Below are 20,903 nucleotides of genomic sequence, written 5' to 3' on the forward strand. Positions count from 1 at the left end.
GACATTCCCATCTTTCAATCCACCTTCAAGCAATTGACTTGGCTCTGATCCATCCAGCTACATGCAAGTCATACACTCATTTATCTTTATAGAATCGCATGCAATAAACGTCTGCATTGAAAATTTCAAGTATTTCATATTACGCCTTGACAAAGCCAGTATTGCGAAACGCGTGTCGGCGTTCTGAGTCCTTTTAACTGTAACTTTTTAAGATTTAAAGTCAATTGGGTTTTCAAAGTAGTGGAAGGGGTGGGGAGGTTTCAAACCTCAACCAGTGCTCGGTTCTTCGCTATTCTCTCTGATACTAAAGCTCACAAGAGCCCGTGGATTTGTGTTTTTTTAGGCCTATATAGCTCTTTTCAAGTCTAGGACTAGATTAACAATCGAGACCACAGTCCCGGGTACTCTGCCTTCTTTGTCTTTGTGGTGTCCCAGGGATAGAAAAAAACTAGGTAGTAGATTTGGGACAACTCCACCTCCTCTTCTTTTCCATTTCTGACTTAATTCCTGAACCAGAGCATTGTGTGTTTTTTAATATTCATCCTATTTATATTAGTACAATTTTTTAACCCCTTTATATATATAACAGAATGAATTGTATCACATTTATTTAATTAATTCATAATCAATTGGGATTTTAACCAGTTAAATTATAGCACAGGCACTTTTCTTGAATTCATACGATTACCACAAAGTAATTAGTAATTTTGCACGCAATTGAGATTATAATAATTAGGTAGCTGGAAACTAACTAGAGACTGCTGAGCGAGTTTGAAGCAAGTGGGGTACTTTTTTCTTTTTTTTTTAAATTTATTAGTTTGTACTGACTAAGGTCAGACCTCCGCTTCTACCGCAGGATAAATAAATTTGATAAGGGATCACTTTTTTTGTTTGAAAGTATTTCATATCATCACTACTAGGATAGGACAAATGCACTGAAACACTGAAATCCCAGATGTGCATGAGACGGACTTACGTTGAGTAAACATCAGTATAGGAGTGTACAAATGCATTGAAAATAAAACAAAAAGACCTAAGCACCAAAACATTCATAGAGGGGCAGATTTATCAAGGGTCAAGAATTTAGAGTTTATGGAGTTTCTAAAAACTCTCATGAACTCGAAATTCGGAAAAAAAACTGACTAATCGAAATGTTTTTAAAAATGCATTTAAATTCGGGTGAATAGGATCGACCTGCAAACTCGAATTGAATTTGAATTCGAGTTTTTTCACACACAAAAAATACAAAACTCCAAATTCATTGTAGGAGGTCCCCCATAGGCTAAAACACCAATTCTGGAGATTTTAGATAGAAAATAGTCTAATTTGGGGGAGAATTTAATCAATTTCGAAATTTGAATTTCTATTTTTTTTTTAAACTCGATTCAAATTTGGACTATTCCCTAGTCAAATTCTACTAAAATAAACTCGAAATTTTTAATTTTCAATTCATTCCTTGATAAATCTGCCCCCTGAATTTTAGCGCACAAAGACTGGAGGAAAGAACTGCTTCCCACATGGCCAACACAGTCCTTAGTGTCACTTTTCACTTTCTATGGTAAAAAGTGGCAAAAACTGCAGCAGCATAAAACTGGCATTATGTTTAAAGAGAATATAAACCCATAATAAAATATTACCTAAACTGTAAAGAAACTGTAATTCAAAGCAACTCTGCAAAGTACTTACTTCAATTATAAGTTTTGATGGCTAGGGGGGTATGTAAAAAATTCAGAATTTCAAAAATTCTATTGCTATACAATCCAAATTTTTAGTGGGGTGAAAAAACCTCAACATCTCAGACCTGGAGAGGTTGTATATAAGTCAATGGTAGAGCTCCCTATCCTATTTTGAAGTTGCTGTGATCTGCACTGGAATTAGCCCAAAAATCCAACTATTTCTGAATTTTCAAGAAAAAGTCCCAAAAATGTGGGCTTTTATGGAAAAACAAATCTGAAAGAATCATACTATTTAAAGTTTTACTCGATCTTATCTAGTTTTTCCCAGATCCGATTAAATCGTGCTTTTTTAATAATAAATAAGGTGAAATTGTGGATTCTAGTTTGATCTGACTTTTTTAGATAAAATTATCAGAAAAATTAATATTTTGATAAATAAGGTGCTTAAAATTTTTTAAAATTATATTTTTCTTCTATTTTTTTCTTTTGGGGGTGGGGTTTAAATTCCCTTGAAACTTAATACATTGTAATATTTGAAATCTGTTTTATTAAATAAACCTACCTACTGCCTACTTATCAAGGAAGTAGAAGGATTATACAGAATTTTATCATGATTGTTTACAAAGTGCACACAAGGTACTTTTTGACATTGATTAATAATACTGCTGTTTGACCCCCACCAAAAAAAAAAACATAGGGCAGCACATTAAAAGAAAATAATTCTAAATCTATTAATACTGATATTAGACGTTAATTATGTTTCCATTACTTTTTTTAAAATAATGATGAAAAGAAAAATACTTCTTACAATGAGGAAACATTAGAAATGCTTTATATTGTCTTCCAGATTTCCTTAAATAAGTAAATGGGTTCTTTATATTTTCTGCCAGAATGTTCTCCGGCAGGGATACGTGTGAGATAAAATAATGCTTACGTGATAATTAAGACACACTCCTTTTAAAGGAAAAAAATCGCACACATATTAAGCATCCCTCTTCCCTGAACCGAGACCAAAATCAATGTGAAGAGTAAAGCGATGAGAGTTTGTTCCATAACATTTGAGATTTACTGGTTAATAGTAGCACAAATGTCAGTTTATTGGAAATCAACTCTGAACATGCACGTAAACCATAACAAGCATGTGCAGGGCGACACAATCAATATGTGATGCATGATACGGCTGAAGCGTTCATTATAAGGTGTATATCTGTCTCAAACTGCCTAATGTAAAAATTCTGGTAACAAAATAATCAGGTGTGTTCTAAATAAGAGAACTTTTATTTCAGACCAGATTGCTATTCATATGTCTGTGTCCCACCCACTTAGCTTTAATAAAAAAAAATTTACATTTTAACTGCTTGTAAAGTGATAAAGGGACTGTGCAGTGTAGGGGGTTCTCACCAGGCAGTTTTGGGGGGTCCATTGCCCGGCTGATTCCCCCTCCTCTCAGAATCTCCATATCTCTGCTCCATCCCCACATAGCACGAATAGCTATAGTTTGCGTGTTGAAGTTAAAATAGATTTTTTTTTTCCAGACTGGCCTTTTTTTTGGAGGGGGGGAGGCACTGCACAGTAGAGTCCTGCGCAGGTCCATTTTTTTGAATCTGAATTTTTCATGGGGAAAAAACTAGAATTTTTTGAGATATTATAATTATTATACTCCCAGGATGGAAAAAGTCGAAATCCGAAAATCCCGCATCACAGACTAGAGTCCTGCGCGGGTCTATTTTTTGGAACCCGTACCCGCAACCTGCAAACCGCAACCTGGACCCACAACCAGCATTCTTACCCGCCTGGACCCTCTACCCGACCCTACCCGCAAGTACCTTATCCGTAACCTGGACCCGCGACCCGCTGACCATCAAGAATCAGGAAGTGCTGTCTTTGTAAACCGGAAGTGACATCATTGGAAGTAGGCGTGATCAGAAAAAAGGAGTAAAAGTCGCTATTGAGAAGACCTGCGGCCAACCCGCAAACCAGCAGAACTGCTGACCCGCGTCTATACTCGCACCCGGAACTTCTACCCGCAACTTGCAGGGTACTGCAGGTTTTTCAGGTTAACCCTTGGGTACCCGACCCACTGCACAGCCAGTGGTTGACCCCTATGAAATTGCCAGTATTCAGCACAGATACCTGAGATTTATACAAAATCTGATGTGGCAGACGCGCTAAAGTGTGCCCAATTGTTTTTGCACTTCGACACAAATCAGATGAAGTTGTGTTGAAAAATCTTTGCTGTTCAGATTTTGTTACTTCCAGTGCCTCAAAATGATGTTGCTGTGTCTATTGAAACTGGCAATTGGTCAATAGTTCCAATCAGGCACATGATTCACAAGAGGGGTAGGATGGACCAAGCACTACAGAGTGCAAATATGCATTGTTTTATAAACCAGAAACAATGTAATGATGTATTATAATTAGTAATAATAATAATAATAATAGTAGTATATACTGTATTTGTAAAGCGGTTACATACAGTATTTCACAGCACTGCACAATAAATAGGTGTACACATTAAACAAAGATTTAATACATAACTACAACCGATACAAGAGGCAAATCAGGCTCTGCCCAAAAGCATTTACATTCTAAAATTAGCTTTACCTTTATAGTAGTTACAGATAAGAGGTATGATTTAAAAAAAAAAAAACACTGCAAATCACCAAATATATAAAATTGTCAATTTTGCATATGTAATACCACATATTTCCATGATTCAAATATGCAAACCACCAATAGGAATACAAGGTGTGACATAAGAAACTGCAAATTTAAGTGTAATAAAAAGCCGCATATTAAGATGCAGTGAAAAATCTAACTAAATAGAAATGAAAGGTCATATATATATATATATATATATATATATATATATATATATATATATATATATATATATATATATATATATATATATATATATATATAATTTTTTTTTTTTTTTTAAACTAGTGCTGAGATTAGTTTTCCCAGCAGAAAAAGGACAGATAAAAAATTACACATTAAACATATTTTGTCAGGAATCCCAGAAGGGAATTATTTTACATGCTATCTACCATATATTAAAACAATTTAATATATTAAGACTCCAGAGGTTATCATACGTGATATGGATATCCCTTCATATTTATGTTTACTAAAATGCTATGTCCCAGGAGTTGTGGTATTAATAACTGTGCCATAAAATTGTTTCCCATTTTCTGTCACCTGTGATAAGTAACCGCGAATTTGAAAGAATATTTTATCTCGGTTTAAAGAAGTTATAGATGGCATCTCTCGAGGTTGATTTCTCAGAAGACTACATAAATATCCGGCTGGTGCTGCAACTTTTCCAGGACGGTCCGACAGCGAACACTTATTTATCATTGATTATCAAAATATTATGTGGATCCTTTAAATGTTGTATTTAAATAGAAAAGAAAATTGCAGAATTTAAAAAAATTAATCTAAGGATTTTTGAAAAGAATTTAAGGATTGAAAAAATTAAGGGTTTTGGGATACTGGCTCCCATCTGGTTTGTATGGCAGCCATCAATTTTGTCAAGTGGCTTCTTAAAACATGAGGGGAAACCAAATCCGTTTGTTTTTTTAGGAACGTGTGCACCTAAAAGAAGAAGTATTTTCATCAACTTACTTTCAGCAAAGATCTGGATAGCAGGTTTTCGTGTTTCACTGAGCTTTGCCTACAATTTAAAAAAAAAAAAGGAAGAAGGAAGAAATTAATCCTGTTAGCGGGAGATAAGCCTACTATCGCCCAAATGTCATAAGAAAGGCACGTCAATGTTATCATTGCTACTTTTGTAATGTAATGCACACTGTAGGCTTATGATTAGAGAAATGGGCTTCTGGACTGGAGACTAGGCAATATCAGAGGTATTTTTATATTTTTCCTCGAGCAAACAGGAATTTTAAAGTTCAGCAGGTCATCTATCATCTGCAATGAGTCATAATCAACAGATGAAGCCTGTTGAGGGGCTCTCTCATCACGCTATCCACGAAAAAACTTTGATCTTCGGGATAAGGAACTGCAGTGAGACATATTGATGCCTGTGAAAATATCACACGCAAACAAAACACAGTGTCCAGGGCCATAATCTCAGAGAAGATAAATATCCTTCCAACTTTTTGTAAGAAATGTTTTCCTGTCTTGAACCTCCTGCAACTGAAAAGGATGTAAGACGGGGAGGGGGAATGATATTTATACAATACTTTCAGTTACAGTAAAAAGGATCATATAGCACAATAGGATATTTTTAATCATATAGAGGAGAGAGATATTTTTCATTGCGGTTTCACCCTTACAAGGCTTTAACAATCAACTATATATTGCACAGAGCCAGTCACTGGCTTCACTATGATGAGACCCAAAGGTCAGAACAGCTGTCTGTGGCTAGATTTATGGCTATGCCCTTCCAACCCCTGCCATGTTTTAAAAGCTACACTCTGTTATATGGAATAACGCATACTCATAGGAGGACCCACAGAACTAGATGGAAGAAGATGAAAGTAAAAAATGTTTATATATAATTGTAGTTATTTATATTTTTATAGTATTAAAAGTAAAATAAAGTTACATATTTATTGGTGGCATATTTAAAAGAAACTCCCTGACTGTTGTGATGTGTGGGCCGGCCCGATACCCACAGGTTTACCCCCAGGTCGGGCGGGTTTGAGCAGACCTTGCACGCTTCTTCGCGGGTGCCATGCGTGGAGAGCAGGAGAAGAGCTTACGTCACACGCATAATGAGCGAGATGTGGCACTCACTCCTTACGTGCATGTATTAATAACATTGGGATCAGCCATTATTTTTACTGGCTGTAATTTTTAAAGTCAGCTACAAAACCAGCCCAAAACCAGCCAAGATGTGCTTCAAAAGTAGCCATTCTAAAAAATACATGTGAAAATACGCCTTTTTCAAATGTTTATATATCATTTTAGTTATTTATATTTTTGTTTTTTAAAATTGTAAAACATAGTATTTAAAGTAAAATAAAGTTATATATTTACTGCGGGTGCCGGGCGGGGAGAGCAGGAGAAGAGCTTATGTCACACATAATGAGCGAGATGTGGCACTCACTCATTATGTCAGGCATGTCCAAAGTGTGGCCCGGGGGCCAATTGCGGCCCTCAGCCTCCATCATGAAATTAATAATAATGAGGCCCCCCCAGCACAGTGCGATCAGGAATCCCATTAGTGAAATGATCTGCCACTTGCTCTATACTGCTGCCTGTGTGCTCAAAGTGTTAGTAATAGGCACGTATTGGCACATAGTGATGCACCGCTCTCATATACTTCTTTAGGCTTGAGAATGCCAATAGACATACTAGTAAGTAAATTAAAGAAGTATGATGTCACTATGTTCTAGTATGTGTCTATTGCTAACACCTTCAGCACACAGGCAGCAGTATAGACCAAGTGGCAGATCATTTCACTAATGTGCCCAAATATTACTGCTACGATTGCTCGATTCCTGTAATTTAATGTTAATGGTTCAAGGAATGTCAGGCTGAATGGTCGGCCCCCACAAATTTTCACCTCACCTGGTCCTCGTTGCAAAAAGTTTGGGCACCCCTGCCTTACGTGCATGTATGTGCCCCAACATGGCCATCCACACTCAGGGTCGGACTGGGCCAGAGAGAAACTGTAAAAAAACCCAGTGGGCCCCCGCCGGCCAAGATCCGCTCTCAGATTGCCCGGACTGAAACAAAAATAAGTGTGGCGCGGTGTGCCCGCAGTTCACGCATGCGCAGGTCATGGCGGCTTTTGCACAGGCGTGTGGGGGCCCCCGAGGTTTACCAGTCAGACCCTGCCCACACTGGGAACTCCCTCCTGGTGCTGGCAGCCTCATACTATGAGGAATGGGCTATTTAAAAAAAAAACAATTGTTTCCTGTGACAGGTGCCTTTTGGGGTCTCGAGTTTTCCAGAGAAGGGATCTTCCCAAAATGTGGATCTTCACATCTATGTCAATAAAGCATTACATAAACCAAACCAAAATGGCTTTGTGCATCTTAGGGACCATCAAGTACAAGGTACTGTTTCACTATAGCAAAGAAATTTCGCTTTTCAAAATTAGAATGGATTTTGTGGGAGATGGCCTTTCCCGTAATTCAGAGTTTTCTGGATAATGGGTTTCCAGATAAGAGATCATATCTGTACTTTTACATGGTCAAATAATTTTTTGGTGACTTGCAATAGACTTATAAATGACAATAGGGATACAATATATATATATATATATATATATATATATATATATATATATATATATATATATATATATATATATATATATATATATATATAGTCCAATTGGTGCAGCAATTAATGAATATCTGACCAGGTGCTACCATCCAAAGCTGCATACAAACTTCCAAAAATGAGGTGCACACTGGGAAACTTTTCCAAAAACTAAAATGTCATATTTTTATTTAGTACATGTAAAAAACAGGTCAATGTTTCGGTCTGTTCCTAAGACCTTTACCAAGACCATTAACACCCATTAAAATATCATACAAATAAAAATAGGTAAAACCCAACCGCACTCACTCAACCACGTGCTGCCCCATGGGACATGTGATGAGCAGTTCCACCCCTCTGTAGAGGTTAAACAAGACACCACTTGAGCCATATCAGAAAAATGGAGAAAACACAATCAAACCCACAGGCAAAAGTGTCAATAACTACTATGTGTCAAATGCATATTATAAAAATTAACAAAATGGTATCAAGAATGTTGCTAATGAAATGTAACAGGGTAACATTTAACTACCTAACAATATAACCTTTATCTTTGATTCAAAAAACAAAGGAAGAAGTGTTTAACTTCTTTATCCAAAACACTTCTCGCTGAAGCAATATTTTTGATCTATCCCCTACTCTTCTTGGAGGGGGGATGTGATCAATAGCGATATACATCGCAATGTGGGTAATCAGTGACCTACTTCAAAAAAAATGATTAGCCACTGGGTTATTGGTATGGCCGTCTCAAAATGCAGTGCTAATTGTGGAACGGTGTCCATCCAGGCTCGGACTGGCAATCTGTGGGTTCTGGCGAGTGCCAGAGGGGCTGCTGTACGGCTCCATAGAAAGTTACCATATAGTGGGATAGGAAGGAGGCTGTTTGGGCCTCTGTGTACTTGGAATGACAGGTTTGACTCTCAGTCCAGGTCTGTGTCCATCCATACGTAAGTGTTCTGTTTGATAAGTTTTACCCACGTACGATAACCTGCAAGGGTAGGTGATCATATATATCATATGAGTGGTTGTGCATGTGATATGGTGTCTTATTAGAAAATGTTTACCGGTTTGGGGAAACAGGAACATCCCATTTGTCCGATCCTTTATGCCTTACCTAAGGTGCACAAAAATCTTTTAAAACCTCCTGGGCGCCCTATACTGTCTAGTTGGGGTTCTCTTTTACACCCTATCTGTATTTATTTGGACACTATATTACAGCCTGGGGTACAAAACACTCCTATGTACTTGAGGGGCACCCCACATTTGCTAGAGTCTCTAAAATCTCTTGTGATTCCTAAGGGACTGAGATACTGGATGGCCAGCCTGGATGTTGTTAGCCTCTACACATGATTTGGAATCCCCTAAGTGGAGAGAGAGAGAGAGAGAGCCTTGCCTCCATGCAGGCCCGGACTGGCAATATGTGGGTTCTGGCAAATGCCAGAGGGGCTGCTATTAGGTCCCATAGTCAGTATTTACTGGGCTGTTTGAGCCTCTTTGTGGGCTGATTAGGCCTCTGTGTACCTGAAATGCCAGGGCCTATTGTAATTCTCAGTCCGGACCTGCCTCCATGGCCCCATGACTACCGATGGCAGGCAGACAGCAGCCCTGAACAAAGCTGATTTTCCAGTGGGTGTTTTGGTGTGGGAGTATTAGTAGTATTGAAATAAAACACCACTGCCATTGCTCATGATTTTAGTGGCAGGGACACAGCTAGGGTTGCCACCTGGCCGGTAAAAATTATGTCTGATCCCAATGTTATTAATATGTAAAAAAAAAAGACGAATATATAGGAAGGCTGGTATTTTTCTGCAGAAATGGTGACAACCCTAGTCACAGCTGCATAGAATTTTGATTCAGAATACAGAAAGCTCAGCTCAGGAAATAAGACAGATAGGGATATGATAGTAGATAACAGAATTATAACACAGTTTGGTGCTGATCCCCACACAGCCCTTTCCTGTAGCTCCAATCACAGCTGGTCCATACATTGTATAGGAGCTGGCAGTAAGAGGGTTAAAGCTTGTTTCTGGTCCATGTCATACAGTTTAGCAGTGAAACTGTCCAGCATTTCACCCGCACGCCTGTTGTGCCTCTACGTTCAAAGCTGTAACTCTCAAATGTCTCAGCCAGGGACAAGCTGAGGCAACAGTTGTATAAAACAGAGTTGTGCTTGTTTTTTAGTTAAACCTTAAACTACACTTCCCATAATGCACTGAAAGACAACGTGTGCCTGTGACGGAGTTGAGATCAGCAGAAGCGTTACTATACCTTGTGCACACGTGCTGCCAATTGCTTCCTATAAGCGCACTCTCTGGCTCCTCCCCCTGCGTTCCTTCCTGATCACGTGGTGTTTGGGGGGAAAGCGCGTAGGGTTCCACTAAAGAAGTGCCGGTGTGTGCGGTCCTGTTCCCTTGTTGTTGCCGGGAATATAAGAGGGAGGGGCGGATGGAGATGCAACAGGCGTGATTTAATGATTGATTAGCGCATATTGGGGAGCTGTTTTGTTGATTTATTGAAGGGGAGATTATTGCGGGGACCCGGATGAAGAGTTAAGCGCTGCAAAGAGGTGGTTTCGTGGCGCGGCGTCCCAGCGCAGGTGGTACATGAAGTCAGTGACCTTTCTGAGTTGTGGGATACATATGAATGAAGCAGGGCTGTAAATGCCTTGTACAGCTGATTTCTCTGTCCTTGTGTCTGGCTGCTGATGGTTTGACTAAAGAGTGTCGGCTTTTTGCTACTTGTGGGAATTGCAGTTGGTCAGGTGGTTAAAGGGATACTGTCATGGGGTGCTGCTCCAGTAGAATTCTGCACTGAAATCCATTTCTCAAAAGAGCAAACAGATTTTTTTATATTCAATTTTGAAATCTGAGATGGGGCTAGACATATTGTCAATTTCCCAGCTGCCCCAAGTCATGTGACTTGTGCTCTGCTAAACTTCAGTCACTCTTTACTGCTGTACTGCAAGTTGGAGTGATATCACCCCCACCCTTCCCCCCCCCCCAGCAGACTAACAAAAGAACGATGGGAAGGTAAACAGACAACGGTTACATTGAGAAGGAAAAAACAGCAGCCTGCCAGAAAGCATTTCTCTCCTAAAGTGCAGGCACAAGTCACATGACCAGGGGCAGCTGGGAAATTGACAATATGTCTAGCCCCATGTCAGATTTCAAAATTGGATATAACAAAAGCTGTTTGCTCTTTTGAAAAATGAATTTCAGTGCAGAATTCTGCTGGAGCAGCACTATTAACTGTGGCATTTTGAAAAAAACATGTTTTCCCATGACAGGATCCCTTTAAACGCTCACAATTCACCTTCATGGGACAGTGGAGGGGAAATTCCAAGTTTCTTTGCCACCGACCAAACTGGAAATTGCTCTTAACTAGGGTTGCCACCTTTTCTGGAAAAAAAATATCGGCCTTCCTCTATATTTATATTGTTTTCCCTATTAATAACATTGGGATCAACCATTATTTTTACTGTCCCTAATTTTTAAAGTCTGCTACAAAACCAGCCAAAAACCAGCCAAGAGGCACTTCAAAAGTATCCAAAAAAATAGTGCAGTGAAAAAAATTCTAAAAAATAAATTAATATGTGTGAAAATAAGCCTTTTTCAAATTTTCACTGATTTGCACATTTTTCCATGAAGTAAAATGGGACAGATTCACCCATCACCAGGGTTATAACTACAGAGGGGGGCCCAGGAGATATAGGGGCCCCCATTTTGACGCACAACGCCATACAAGTCTATGGGCATAATTTTTTTGGCGAAACAAGGCAAAAAAATTCACGCATCCCTATTGGTGGGGCAATCGTTTATTTGAAATGCCAGGGCCTGTTTTGAATCCCAGTGAGGACCCGGTTCCGATACAGGTGTGAAATCCCTTATCCGTAAACCCATTATCTAGAAAACTCAAAATTACAGAAAGTCCATCTTTCATAGTCTCCAGTTTATCCAAATTATACAAAATGTTTAAAAATGATTTCCTTTTTCTCTAATAATAAAACAGTAGCTTGTACTTGATCCCAACTAAGATATAATTAATCCTTATTGGAGGCAAAACCAGCCTTACATGTTTAAAGGAACAGTAACATCAAAAAATGAAAGTGCTTTAAAGTAATTAAAATATACTGTACTGTTTCCCTGCACTGGTAAGGGCACAGACACATGCTCAGATTTGGGGAGATTAGTCGCCCGGTGACAAATCTTCTCTTCTTCAGGGTGACTAATCTCCCGGAACTGCCTCCCGCAGGCGATTTAGATGACACTCGGCGAGCTTCGTTTTCCAAAGTCGCCCGAAGTTTCCTTGTGAGGCAACTATTCTCCCCGATTCTGAGCATGTGTCTCTGTCCTAAAACTGGTGTATTTCTTTCAGAAACACTACTATAGTTTATATAAACGTGGTGCTGTGTAGCAATGGGGGCAGCCATTCGAGGCTCAGGTTACACAGCAGATAACATGCAGTCTGCAGAATCCCATTGTATTTTATTATAGTGCTTATATGTTATCTGCTAAGTAACCTGTGCCTTTTCTCATTTTTCAGTTTAAGGGCTTTAGCACACGGGCAGATTCGGGGAGATTTAGTCGCCTGGCTACTAATTGCCTCTTCCTTGGGGCCACAATCTCTCCGAACTGCCTTCCGCCTGCTAAAATGAAAATAATAGACTGCGGCAATGCACTCGTGGCGCTTCAGTTTCAAAAGTTGCCCTAAGTTTCCTCGAAAATTTGAAGCGCCGCGAGTGCATTGCCGCAGGCAATTTTTTTTTTCAATTTAGCAGGCAGAAGACTGAATCTGCCTGTGTGCTAATGCCCTAAATTGCTGCCCCTATTCAGCAACCTTTGTATATAAACTATAGTAGTCTTTTTAAAGCAAACACACAACTTTTACGAATGCAGAGCAACAACACATACAGTATTTTAATTACTTAAAAATGTGTTTATTTTTTGGTGTTGCTGTCCCTTGAAGTGATATTCTACTAGACTTAAGGTATGGGCTGGATTTTGCGAAGCGGCGCCCTAAGACCGCATGGTCCTAGTGCTGGCCGCTTCATGCGCATACACCCCCCCCCCGCATGGTGCTTGCGTCAGAGCACTGGGTAGCTTTGAGTCCCCAGTGCTCCTTAGGGATGCGGCTGGGCTCCATGCCATCCCCAAAGTTTTGACGCCCTAGGCCTGGGTGTTTGTGATCTCGCCACAAATCTGGACCTTCTTAAGGTAATCTGAATAACAGGTCCCATATCTGTACTGCGTGTGCTGTCATTTCCATCTTTATAACGGGTGTGGCCCTCCTGCCACTTCCTGAACAACGACTAGCACAATCTCTGCCAGGCTGAGCGACTATTCCCTGAAATCCTAACAGCCGTATTTAGACTGGCCTCCTGTTGTAGTGGGCAAAACTAAAAGGGCACTATATAAATAGGGGGTTATAACAGCTGGAGGAAAACCAATTGGAAATCCTTGAGTGATGTCAGGACTGAGAGAAACCTCGTTGAGTTGGAACTCGCTGCAATTGAACTTATTACCAAAGTTTATACTTTGTTTCTAACAAGTGGGCAGAGCTCAAGGTAACTTTCATTTCAGCTGCAACCAACACACTGATGCTGGCAGTTTGACAGATTTCACCTGCTGTAACTGGCTGATTCTTGCAGGAGCCGGCAGTTGGAAATGTACTATAACACACAGTTATTTAAGAGGAAGATTTTTTTTATATAACGGGGTCCAGAAATGGCCCACATACCCCCAGCAACCTTCATTCTGCCTGCATTCATGGGTATTAGAAGAAAGGGTTTGTGGTAATGTGGAGAGGGGCCCCACTTTTTTTTTGCTGGATTACTCGGGGAAGTGAAGTTACAACGCTGTTAAGAATGATAATAGATCCTGTGTTTTTTTATGTTGGTGTATCAAAATACAGGGAGAAACCAAATGAGATGGCTGGTGTATCCTGCCCTCCTCACACCCCTTCCACATCTGAACCCCCTTCAAATTAAAGGCTTCAGAGGACTACTGTAATAGACCTTGTGGGAATCCAGTACTGATGTTATACAGGACATTTGAGGCCAAATTACATACTTCTGTACAGTTAGCACTCCCCATGCATTTTATGTGTTTAAAGGAGAACTAAAGCTTAACTAAAGAAGTAGCTAGAAATGTTGTACATTATGTTTTGGGCTTCTGTACCAGCCCAAGGCAACCACAGCGCTTTAGCAATAAAGATCTGTGTCTCCAAAGATGCCCCAGTAGTTCCCCATCTTCTTTTCTGTTGATTCACTGCACATGCTCTGTGATGCTGTCATTTACTGAGCTTAAATAACATAAAAAAACAAACAAATACAAAGGCATGCCTGACGAAGGGGCCTTGGTGTTCCAAAAGCTTGCAATGTATTTTTTATTGTTAGCCAATATATGTATCACTTCTACAATACTTTTTGTATTTGTTTGTTTTTTTGTTATTTTTGCTACTGGCTAACACGGTACCACAGTGTGCTCACTCACAATATACAGTACACATAGAATAAAAATGTCACAATATAAGGCTGATTAGTAATTTATACAGATAATTACTATATGGCAGCACAGAAACCAGTGCAATTAGCATCAGAATTTAATAATCAGCCCTGTAGCATCAGCTTATATTACAGGGGAACCTCATTTTCTGCTGGATAATTAGTGACGACCCCTAAGCTTAGCTTCTCAACAGCTGCTCAGAGCCCACTGAGCATGTGAGTGTCACAGACACTTTCCAAGATGGTGACCCCCTGTGACAAGTTTGAAGTCCTGGATCATTGCTGCTATTGACAAGCTCAAACTTTAGGCTGGTGCAATAAGTTCAGTATATAAAATATGGCATTTTTAGCCATACTCATTTTTAGGGTTTAGTTCTCCTTTAAGCAGATGGCACTGCACAGAGACTCTGGACTTGCTGAGCTGCATGGCACTGTACAATAGAGATTGGCATCAAACCAAGAACCAAAACACAGCTCCATGACTTAGTGGTTGTCAACCTTTGCTTCGACAGACTGTCCAGACAGGTGGAACGGATGTGGGGGGGTAGCGGACCAGTGACGTCAGGGGTTATGGTACGGTGGCCCATGATGGCCTAATTGGGGGTCAATCAGAACAGAGTCAGACTTGTGAAGTCCAGGTTTTCATGGGGTCACACTTGCTGGAACACATGGAAGTGTGAAGGCTACCTGCCCATGCACAAGATATTGTAGCCTAAGAACAACATTGCATTTTTTTCTGTTTGTTACAAATCGTATCTGCATTACCATAGTAACCATATAATTGCTGTATTTTAATACAATACCCGCAAGTGCCATGCTTAATTATTCAACATAACTTGGAGAAACCTAAATGATGCCTGCACTGTATTATCCCATCTCCAATCAATAACTGTTCGTCCCCCTTCCTGGCAGTGGAGGCCGCCAGACCTTGTATTTCGTTATTTTTAAATTGCTTATCCACATTAACATACTTATTTACTGGAAGGAACACCGACAATAATGATTTCAATCTAATCGGCCCTTCTCCCGGCCCATCACATATGAAACCAATGGTAATCTTGTCACAGAGTTATGTATACAGCTCGGAACAACAACCAATCTGAACCACACTGCTCTACTTCTCATATTGATTTCACAGATAGAAAGGAGCAGTCGTTGCTAATTATATTAGAAAAATGACCCTGCGGGTTAATCATATTCTGTAGACGTGCTGCCATATTACGACACCATGGCTGAGCTAAATTGCAAAATAATGGTTAATTCGAGATACGTTCCCTTCTGCAATGCAGGAATACAGTAGGGGCTTGTGAAAACAGAGCAATAATTAATACATCTATAATCTTAACGCATAATGCTGCATTGCCATGCAGAGGGACATGCAAAGGGAAATGATGGAATTCTGGTTGGAGGCTGGTGTACAAAGACCCCTTGCTTGGATCACTTTGACCAGTATGGGTGTTGATTCCACCCATACTGGTCAAATCCATACATAGTCCATCCCACTTCTGAAAAGTGGGATGGACTATAGCCTTTAATCTTTTTGATCCTCCCTCATTCTGGGACATCACCAAGGGTCAGGGCACACACTCAGATTCGGGGAGATTAATTGCCCGGCGACAAATCTCTTCTTCGGGGCGACTAACCTCCGCAAACCGTCTCCCAACTGCTAGAATGTAAATCACCGGCAGGATGTGACTCGTTTCGTTTTCCAAAGTCAAACTTCGGGCGATTGCGGAAAACAAAGCACTCCGGGTGCCATCCTGAGGGCGATTTACATTCTAGCCAGCGGGAGGCATTTCGGGAAGGTTAGTCGCCCCGAAGAAGAGGAGATTTGTCGGTGGGCTACTAATCTACTCGAATCTGAGCGTGTGCCCCTAACAGGCTGTGACCAAAAATATGGGTGAATTCATTTGCATGTTGCCAACTTGTATAGGGATCAAAATAGGGTCAGGTTTGTGTTGTACTTTTTCCAACCCTTAGCAGATGTGAGGGCTCATTTATGGAGACAGCACAAGTGTGATCAAATGTGGTGCGGTAAAATGTAATTAAGGGGAAATTGCTGAATGATGGGTTATTCTGCTGGAGTAGCACTATTAACTGATGCATATGAAAAAAACATGTTTTCCGATGACAGGATCCCTTTAAGGCCCAGCGCTGATGAAAAGGGAACCATTCATTGGGATTGGTCTATTACTGGACCTGCTCCTTTTCCATACTTGCAAACTGCATTTTTGCTCGCATCTGACCTAAACCCTCCTACCTACAGCCAATCCTATTACTGGATACCTTTCTCAAAAGAAGAAAGTAGTGTCATTGTGTTCGTGGGCAGGAGCTAAAGGACTGGAAGATGATAAAGCAGAGCAAAATGCCCTGGCCAACAAGTAATTCAGGCTAGAGTCCTGCACCAGGTTGGGTACCTATGCAATACCCACAAATTGTTTGGGTTTCAGGAAAAGAAGTCCCTGATTCCTTGGTTATGCAGGCAGTAACCCAGCTAGGTATCCTGCAAAGGTGCCGGCTTGATACCACCTACCCTCGCGTGGTAATAGGAGTTTTTTACCGTTTTCCTGCATTTTCGGTGCCAGGGTGACGTAATTTCCAGGCCAAAGTGATGTCACATCAGGTTTTGCGGGGCCCCAGGCTGGAGGATAAATTGGGCTATTGGGGGTCGGGTAGCAGTATTGTAGGGGAAATTTGTGGGTTATGCGTTGGGTATGGGTCTAACAAAATGGACCCACGCAGATCTTTAATTCAGGCTACTTTTCCTTCAACCTGCTATAGACTTCTTGTGGGTTTTCATCAGTATCTGATCCACTGCAGAATGCTACCCTGCAATTGTGCTATTGGTGCAGGTATGTTAAAAGGCATACATGACCCTTTAATAAATAATCCCTGTTAGTTGTCACTAACTGCAATTTTAGGAGACGCATACAGCATCCGAGGAAATACATTTGGCCCTCACTCACATAGAACTGCCTCAAATTGCAGGGAAAAAGTTGTCCGTATTGTTGAAACCCCTTCAATTGTGCTCATTTTGGAGCTGCTTTTGTGTCATAAATGTATCGCCGGACTCATTCAAGCTAGCATTTAATTTTTGTAGCTGTGACTAATTATGGCTATAAACTGCTGTCATATCACAGAATGTGCTGTCCTGCTTTGATCAACTGGATTTTAGGCGGGTAAATAAAATATGAAGTCAAAGTGGCAACGGCTATTGCATATTTATGAAAGCTCAGTGCAAACGCCACGTAGATCAATGCGAACGAGCTGCCGTCCAGTTGCATTTTGCAGTCAACGTATTTGCAAACTTTAAATGTGTCATAGCTGTGACCCCCCCTTGTATTAAGTGGGACTGAGGATAGTACACCCTAGTTCCAAATATTAATTATAAAGCTTATAGCTGTTATTGTGTGTCTAGAAATAAGAATGATTCAACTCTAATGGGTTCTAATGGTATATTTCTCTATTTTAAAATGTTTTTATTTTCATGGTCCTGGCTTAAAGGTGGAGTTTATTGTGTTTGCTTTTATATCCCAAAAAACCTTAGCTGGCTGACGGTGAGGGGGGCTGTAGAAAAGGAACAAAGGGGCTTTGTAAGTCCTTAGACCAATTGATGATATGGAGTTTAGAGACTGTTTGAAACAACCTGAAAAATAGATATGTTTTATGGAGACCACACTTTGGCATATCCCCAGGTTTCACCACATTTTTCTCTATCTTCCTACCCTGAGTGCTGAATACGAGTGCAACGTTTTCTGACAAAGGGGGCAGCAATTTTGCGTGATGGGCCCTGTGGCAGCTGAGAAATTAGCTTCACTATTACTCCCGCACCCCTCCCCAAAATCAAATTAAATTAAATTGTTTTGCAAGGCATCAGAATGAAATGTATCTCTGAATAAAACACATCATTAAAGCACAACATGTGCCCCATAAATGAACCAATTTACCCAGCACTGATGCTGTTAACGGAGCAATAGTGACACTTAATTTGAACACGTTTGTTAATTCAACCTTTCTGGTGCAGAAAAGGTATCTGTCTGACAAAGGATTCTAATGCCTGACAGAGGAATGACCATGGAAACCGTGCTTTTTCTCACTAATTGTACTTAAACAGTCAAATTCAGCTCTTTTTTTTTTAATCATCTGCTGCTCCATTCAGCGCTAATGATATTAAAGCAAGATGTAATTATTTTACATTTTATAGGTAGCCACAATTAAAACAAGGGTTATCTACAGTATCTGAAAGGCTTGGTCTGCTTTTATATTTAAGAAGGTTATTTTCGGTTTATTCTCTTCCTTTACAGTTTGTTAGAAGCTCCTCCCGTGTTAGCTAAAAAATGTGAAAACATCAGAGCACCCCCCTCTATATTTCCAAAACAGCAGGTAAAATCACTGGAGATATCTAACTCTAACTGCCCTTCAGACATAAGTGGTCATTAATAGAGATGGACAAATTTTTTCGCCTTGTCTCGCTGAAAAAAATGACGCCCATAGACTTGTATGGCGTTGTGCGTCAAAATAAAAAAGACACGCGTCAAAACAATTTCGCCGCACAACAAAATTTTTTGAATTTCGCCGTGTGACAAATTTTTTTTGACGCCCATAGACTTTAATGGGTGTCGGCGACTTTTCGCTGGCAGAGAATTTTTAACAAACGGGACAAATTTGCCCATCCCTAGTCATTTACAAAGTTTTGGGCAGGCTGCAAAGTGCAAAATACAGTATTTGTGCAAACTGCTGTGCACTTAGCATAAGAGATGTAGGTCTTTGCCCTCCAGAATGGAGCACAAGGACCTGCACTTCCCCCATGAATACAGTGTCGACTCCATTCCATGGCACTATATTCTTGAGGGGTAGATAGGGGGAGCCATATAGACATCCCCTCTCTTGCCCCTCTACTTGTCATTCAGACACGCAAGTTAGGGAATTTTGGCCGATTGTTTTTGAGTTGAAAATCCCGAATTTTTCGGATTATCGTACGAAACCTAGCACAGATCACGGCATTTCCGAATTGTAAAAGGGATGTTTGCCAGTGACTTCTACATGACCTTGACATGTTTTAGCTGGTATTTTCGGATTTGGATTTTTAGCAGCTTTGGGGTATAGTAAATCTCGAAAAAAAAATCTAAATATTTGAGTTTTCCTCTTTAAAAGACTTAACCAGAAAAAGATTGAAGTTTAATAAATAGTCCCTTTAGTGTTTACCAATAATGGTAAATAATGAGAGCAAACATAGGATTAGCTGCTTAGTTACAGGGGCTAGGGCAAATGGTAAAAGATGTCTGTACATTTAGCATAAGCAGGAATGAAAGCATTGGTAATCCAATATTTTTTTGAAGCTTCATGACCTTGGAGACTGCTTAGGATTTGGTAGAGAACTGTGTGTACTTTGGTAAAAAGTTAAAAAATAGTATAATGCAACGGGAAGGCTACTTATTTTGCTGTGTGCTGTTAAACATTAAAAGGAAATTTCCTGACTATTGTGTATTTCTTTGCTGTTCTACACATCCTCCATCCCTAAATGTTTTTCCTTCCATTGTATTGGATTCATGTGACAACTAACCTTCTGCCCCCATCTAAGAAGAAGGCACTATACCATTGTATTATGGGGCTTCAGTCTCTCACCCTCTGCACTACTGAAGAGTGTGGAAAAACAAATGTCTTTATACCTGCAGAAAGTCACCGTATTGACTATAGAATCATACAAATTGAAGCCAAATACTTCTAACAATGTAAATAAGCAATTGTTACTGAATGCAAGACAAGATCCATGTCTTCCATAGTTGAACAGTAAAGACAGGATCAACCCTACTGCCATCAGGCCATTGATTTAAGAAACACTTGTGTGCATTAATACAAGCTACAGAACAGATTAATTAAAACTGACGTTTTTTTCAAGTCAAATTTTTGAGATGTGTTGATCATAGTAATCTGAATGAAAAATTGACAGCTCGCACCTGGCAGGTTTCTATAAAAGCCAACGGGACATGTATTGTCAACGTTCTGTCTAATTTATTTTTAAAGTGTTTTTGTTTTTTTTTTTTACCGGAACAATGCAGTTTTCAGACTAGAACTATTGACTTTTTCAGATCCAAGTTTTCAATTGCAATCAAGTATATAAATCAAACATTAACATAAGTTGAGTTCTACAATGATAACCCTGCTGGTAAAATAAATTCAGTTAGGTAAACTATTTTTTTTTTTTGAGAATTTGGGGCCAATAAAAAAAAAAACTTGATTTCAGTTATGGTGACATATTTATTTATATGTTCCCATAGGGCCCCTATAAGACCAGGGAATAACCCCTGCAGCTATGACCATACATTCTTGAGTGTATGTATATACAATGCACGTCGTGCAATTGTATAGGCATACAAAATTTGCCTGCTCGTTATACTTTCATACACATAGTGAACAACAGATATGTTTAAGAGTCACCTACAAGTGCACGTTCAGACCTTGATATGCAAACATTATGAATGAGATCC

General features: G+C 39.8%; 1 protein-coding gene and 1 long non-coding RNA gene across 3 annotated transcripts in view; one reads left to right on the forward strand and one right to left on the reverse strand.

The window, feature by feature from the left end:
- Positions 1-10,311, reverse strand: part of mgmt.L (O-6-methylguanine-DNA methyltransferase L homeolog) — a 291,396-nt gene extending 281,085 nt beyond the window's left edge. Inside the window, exons 1-2 of one of the 2 annotated variants that reach the window (XM_041568329.1) lie at positions 10,182-10,311; positions 5,307-5,355 (exon numbers count right to left, since the gene is read on the reverse strand). The gene's annotated coding sequence lies outside the window, so the exon portion shown is untranslated. The remainder of the gene's footprint in view (positions 1-5,306; positions 5,356-10,181) is intronic. The other variant, NM_001368113.1, reaches the window with a different exon arrangement.
- Positions 10,312-10,404: 93 nt separating this feature from the next.
- Positions 10,405-20,903, forward strand: part of LOC108696115 — a 40,090-nt gene continuing 29,591 nt past the window's right edge. Inside the window, exon 1 of the long non-coding RNA XR_005962413.1 lies at positions 10,405-10,521. This is a non-coding gene — a long non-coding RNA (uncharacterized LOC108696115). The remainder of the gene's footprint in view (positions 10,522-20,903) is intronic.

Source organism: Xenopus laevis, chromosome 7L (assembly GCF_017654675.1).
Source record: "Xenopus laevis strain J_2021 chromosome 7L, Xenopus_laevis_v10.1, whole genome shotgun sequence".
In the NCBI taxonomy this organism is placed as follows: Eukaryota; Metazoa; Chordata; class Amphibia; order Anura; family Pipidae; genus Xenopus; species Xenopus laevis.